Genomic DNA, 7,122 nt, shown 5'->3' on the forward strand with positions numbered 1-7,122 from the left:
ACAGGAGGAGTGGTACTGTGCAGTGTATATATACAGGAGGAGTGGTACTGTGCAGTGTATATATACACAGGAGGAGTGGTACTGTGCAGTGTATATATACAGGACAGGAGGAGTGGTACTGTGCAGTGTATATATACAGGAGGAGTGGTACTGTGCAGTGTATATATACAGGAGGAGAGGTACTGTGTGGTGTATATATACAGGACAGGAGGAGTGGTACTGTGCAGTGTATATATACAGGAGGAGTGGTACTGTGCAGTGTATATATACAGGAGGAGAGGTACTGTGTGGTGTATATATACAGGGGAGAGGTACTGTGCAGTGTATATATACAGGAGGAGTGGTACTGTGCAGTGTATATATACAGGAGGAGTGGTACTGTGCAGTGTATATATACAGGAGGAGTGGTACTGTGCAGTGTATATATACACAGGAGGAGTGGTACTGTGCAGTGTATATATACAGGAGGAGTGGTACTGTGCAGTGTATATATAGGACAGGAGGAGTGGTACTGTGCAGTGTATATATACAGGACAGGAGGAGTGGTACTGTGCAGTGTATACAGGACAGGAGGAGTGGTACTGTGCAGTGTATATATACAGGACAGGAGGAGTGGTGCTGTGCACTGTATATATACAGGACAGGAGGAGTGGTACTGTGCAGTGTATATATACAGGACAGGAGGAGTGGTACTGTGCAGTGTATATATACAGGACAGGAGGAGTGGTACTGTGCAGTGTATATATACAGGACAGGAGGAGTGGTACTGTGCAGTGTATATATACAGGGGAGAGGTACTGTGCAGTGTATATACTTCAACAGCCGCCCAGCCCAGGCCCCCAGCACCTGTCCTGTATATATATTATATACACTGTATCTATACAGGCTGTGCTGGGGGCCTGGGCTGGGCGGCTGCTGTAGTATATATATATATGTCAGCTGCAGCCGCCCAGCCCATGGCCGCCCCAGGTCACCCAGAGTAGACTGTCAGAACATACAACGATAACGATAGCATGGCACTCACTCAGGTGCCGGTAGCAGCTCCGGGAATCTGCCTGTGCCTGATAAGTTCAGCACTGCTTGCAGCCAGGAGAGCAGAGCAGGAGAACTCTCCGCCCACAATGTCACGCTGGCTGTGTCCTTAACCCCTACGTGTGCCTGGCCCTGCACTGACTGAGATGCTTGTGCCAGGCAGCGCAAATTGAAAGGGTAGAAAGGGTTAAAGCATAGTTTGGGGAACTTTCCCCGCGGCACACCCGACCATGTGTCCCGGCACACTAGTGTGCCGCGGAACACTGGTTGAAAATCACTGCTATAGAACACCGCTGCGTATTTCTCGCAATGCACACGCATGGTCCGTGTGTAATCCGATTTTTTCTCGCACCCATAGACTTGCATTGGCGAGTCTCGGACGAGATACGCTGACAATCGCAGCCTGCTGCGAGTTCCCTCGGATCCGAAATACGGTGGAGAAAATATCGGATGATGGGAGCTGAACCATAGATTAACATTGGGCCGAGTGCTATGCGATTTTTTATCGCATAGCACTCGTCCGTATTACGGTCTAGTGTGACCCCGGCCTTATTCTGATCCTCAAAACTGGACCAGAAATAGACATGGTCTGAGTCTCACCGATCTCATCTCGGAGACGTGATTTTCATGGATATGTGAATGCATCTATGAAACTCTGAGTCGATATACTGCCCAATAAAAAATTTGGCAGCACACGGACTTTTCACACGAATGTAAGAATGTGACCTAAGGGAGGATGTTTTACAAATAACAGAATTACTCCAAGTTACACAGTATAAAGAATAAATAATAACATCCAGTGACAGCTGACGTCTCATCTGATCAGTGAAGATTTCTGATGTCTCTTCTCCATCTGGTGAGACCTTCGTGTCGACATCTCCCAGCCACGACTCGTCTTGTCACGATGATCTTCGCAGCCCTGAAAATAACAAGGTCACATACATTGTATACATACATTTGCATCCCCCATACTGTGCCCCTGACTACAAATTTGTACCACATTATTAATATATATTAGCCACAAACTATTCAAAATAGAAACTTAGAAACTTATTAGCCAGCACTGTGCCCCCCATTTACTATAATCTCCGCCACCCAATAAATATAAATTGAAGACTGTGCAGATGTGGCGTTTTTGTTGCTTTTTCCTCACACAGATCTGTTGTGGAAAATATGCAGCGTTTTACAGTACAGGAAAAGTGAATGAGATCCCTGAAGTCTCATGCACGTGTTGCTTATTTTTCTTTGCAGATTTGAAGCAGATTAAAATCTGCATAATGTAAATTCTTGCAGCTTATTTCACCTATAATTAAGAATGGGGAAATATGCAATAAAAATGCATGTAAAAAAAATGGCAAAAACACATTTTATGCAGCGTTTTTTCTGCCAACACATCACGATTTACAGCAGAATTTTCTGCTACAAACCCTGAACGAGTGCACATAGCCTTAGTCTCTGTCCTGTGTCCGACCTTTCACACTCAGATTCATGATAAGTCCCTGATAGCGTCATAATTAATTACGGGGTGCAAGAAGACGTTATCAAGGTCTTATAATGAAAATTGGGGGGTGGGAAAGAATCAGGTACTTGCCAAAATTTGGACCTGGGACCCCATTGCATGGTCAGATGTATGTACCTTTGTAGTGTTTTAGATCCTACAAAGACATGTGTTCACCCCTCATGTAATGATGTTCCTCATCCTGACCCCTAACAGGCATAGTGTCCCCCTTCCTAGGCCCTTTTCCAGTAAAAATGTCCCCCTCCCATGGATAATGTCCATAATGTCCCCCAAAACGGCCTCCTTCTTGCTATAATGTCTCCCACCTTGGTTTCCTTCCTGGGATATAATTTGCCCCATCCTGGTTTACTTCCTGGGATAGAATGTGCTGCATCCTTATTTCTTTCCTGGGATAGAATGTGCATGCCACTAAGCACGATGAGTGGCATGGTCTTCCTTGTCCAAGCACAATGCACTTATGTTATTGTCTGAGACAAAATGCTGATGTCCTCTGCAACTGCCAGCTTTTCGTAGGTTAGTGGCTAGCAGAGTTATCTGTGTGCCAGTGGCTCTCTGCTCCTCAATAGCTCCCACAACACACATTTACCTGAAAATCGCACTCAGTGTTTGCTCATCATAAGTGATGGCTGGGATGCACGCAGTTCAATGAGCAGTGTTAGTGAATCACTTATAAACTTGTCTGCCATCACTGTATTCCCATGCTGCTGGTCGGGCACTACCTTTCACTGAAAGTGCTGGAGGATATCAGCTTTGCAATGCCAAAATCCTTCTCCTATTCTGTAATCCCTACTTCAAGCTGATCAGTACTCAATATCAAGCAGCAGCCGCAAAAGCAAACAAAATATTAGGATGTATAAAAAGATGTAACATCCTGTGATCCCAACGTATTATTACCCTTTTATAAATCGCTTGTGATGCCACATGTAGAATATGGGATCCAGTTTTGAGCTTCATATTTTAAAAAGGATATTCAGAAGTTAGAGTCAATTCAAAGATGGGTAACTAGATTGTTACAAGGGATGGAAGGCCTCTCATATGATGAATGGTTGGAAAAGTTGGGCTTGTTTAGCTTAGAAAAAAGATGCCTCAGAGGGGATCTCATTTATATATCTATATATAAGAGGCATCGTGATTACTCGCTAATCCCGCCCCCTGCACAGTAGCTCCGCCCCCCACCACATCACCACACATAATCCTGACCCCCACCCCATTACCACACACAATCCCGCCCCCCACAAATCCCGCCCCTCACCGCCCCCCACCACATCACCACACATAATCCCGCCCCCTTCAACACATCACCACATATAATCCCGCCTCCCAACACATCACCACACACAATCCCGCCCCCCCACCACATCACCACACATAATCCCGCCCCCTCACCACACATAATCCCGCCCCCTTCAACACATCACCACATATAATCCCGCCCCCAACACATCACCACACAATCCCGCCCCCCCACCACATCACCACACACAATCCCGCCCCCCACAAATCCCGCCCCCTCACCACATAATCCTGACCCCCACCCCATTACCACACACAATCCCGCCCCCCACAAATCCCACCCCTCACCGCCCCCCACCACATCACCACACATAATCCCGCCCCCTTCAACACATCACCACATATAATCCCGCCCCCCAACACATCACCACACACAATCCCGCCCCCCCACCACATCACCACACATAATCCCGCCCCCTCACCACACATAATCCCGCCCCCTTCAACACATCACCACATATAATCACGCCCCCAACACATCACCACACATAATCCCGCCCCTTCAACACATCACCACACATAATCCCGCCCTCCACATTACCACACATAATCCAGCCCCCACCACATTACCACACATAATCCCGCCCCCCACCACATTACTACAGTTAATCCCACCCCCACCACATCACCACACATAATCCCGCCCCCACCATATTACCACACATAATCCTGCCCCCCACCACATTACCACACATAATCCCGCCCCCTCACCACATTACCACACATAATCCCGCCCCCCACCACATTACTACAGATAATCACGCTCCCCCACATTACTACAGAAAATCCCGCCCCCCCACCACATTACCACACATAATCCCGCCCACCCACCACATCACCACACATAATCCCGCCCACCCACCACATCACCACACATAATCCTGCCCCCCACCACATTACCACACATAATCCCGCCCCCCTACCACACATAATCCCGCCCCCCACCACATTACCACACATAATCCCGCCCCCACCACATTACCGCACATAATCCCGCTCGCCCACCACATCACCACACATAATCCCGCCCCCTCACCACACATAATCCCGCCCCCTTCAACACATCACCACATATAATCCCGCCCCCAACACATCACCACACATAATCCCGCCCCTTCAACACATCACCACACATAATCCCGCCCTCCACATTACCACACATAATCCAGCCCCCACCACATTACCACAGATAATCCCACCCCCACCACATCACCACACATAATCCCGCCCCCACCATATTACCACACATAATCCCGCCCCCCACCACATTACCACACATAATCCCGCCCCCTCACCATATTACCACACATAATCCCGCCCCCCACCACATTACTACAGATAATCACGCTCCCCCACATTACTACAGAAAATCCCGCCCCCCCACCACATTACCACACATAATCCCGCCCACCCACCACATCACCACACATAATCCCGCCCACCCACCACATCACCACACATAATCCTGCCCCCCACCACATTACCACACATAATCCCGCCCCCCTACCACACATAATCCCGCCCCCCACCACATTACCACACATAATCCCGCCCCCACCACATTACCGCACATAATCCCGCTCGCCCACCACATCACCACACATAATCCCGCCCACTCACCACACATAATCCCGCCCCCTTCAACACATCACCACATATAATCCCGCCCCCAACACATCACCACACATAATCCCGCCCCTTCAACACATCACCACACATAATCCCGCCCTCCACATTACCACACATAATCCAGCCCCCACCACATTACCACACATAATCCCACCCCCCACCACATTACTACAGATAATCCCACCCCCACCACATCACCACACATAATCCCGCCCCCACCATATTACCACACATAATCCCGCCCCCCACCACATTACCACACATAATCCCGCCCCCTCACCACATTACCACACATAATCCCGCCCCCCACCACATTACTACAGATAATCACGCTCCCCCACATTACTACAGAAAATCCCGCCCCCCCACATTACCACACATAATCCCGCCCACCCACCACATCACCACACATAATCCCGCCCACCCACCACATCACCACACATAATCCTGCCCCCCACCACATTACCACACATAATCCCGCCCCCCTACCACACATAATCCCGCCCCCACCACATTACCACACATAATCCCGCCCCCACCACATTACCGCACATAATCCCGCTCGCCCACCACATCACCACACATAATCCCGCCCACCACATCACCACACATAGTCCCGCCACCCCATCACCACACATAATCCCGCCCCCCAACACATCACCACATAATCCTGCCCCCCCACCCCATTACCACACATAATTCCACCCGCCCCACCACATCACCACACATAATCCCGCCACCCCACCACATTACTACACATAATCCCGCCCCCCACCACATTATCACACATAATCCCGCCCCCCACCACATTACCACACATAATCTCAACCCCCACCACATTAACACACATAATCCCGCCCCCCACCACATTACCACACATAATCCCGCCCCCCACCACATTACCACATATAATCCCGCCCCCCCACCACATCACCACACAATCTCGCCCGCCTACCACATCACCACACATAATCCCGCTCGCCCACCACATCACCACACATAATCCCGCCCCCCGCATCAGCACACACAATCCCACGCCCCCAACACATCACCACACATAATCCCGCCCCCCACCACATCACCACACATAATCCCGCCCCCCACCACATCACCACACATAATCCCGCCCCCCACCCCATTACCACACATAATCCCGCCCCCCACCCCATTACCACACATAATCCCGCCCCCACATTACCACAGATAATCCTGCCCCCACCACATTACCACACATAATCCCGCCCCCCACCACATTACCACACATAATCCCGCCCCCACCACATCACCACACATAATCCAGGCCCCCCACCACATTACCACACCTAATCCCGCCCCCCACCACATAACCACACATAATCCCGCCCACCACACATAATCCCGCCCGCCCACCACATCACCACACATAATACCACCCGGCCACCACATCACCACATATAATCCCGCCCCCCACCACATCACCTCACATAATCCCGCCCCCACTACATCACCACACATAATCCTGCCCCCCACCCCATTACCACAGATAATCCCGCCCCCCACCCCATTACCACAGATAATCCCGCCCCCCCACCACATTACCTCACATAATCCCGCCCCCACCACATTACCACACATAATCACCCCCACCACATTACCACACATAATCCCGC

This window comes from Ranitomeya variabilis, chromosome 1, assembly GCF_051348905.1.
Source record: "Ranitomeya variabilis isolate aRanVar5 chromosome 1, aRanVar5.hap1, whole genome shotgun sequence".
Classification (NCBI taxonomy): domain Eukaryota; kingdom Metazoa; phylum Chordata; class Amphibia; order Anura; family Dendrobatidae; genus Ranitomeya; species Ranitomeya variabilis.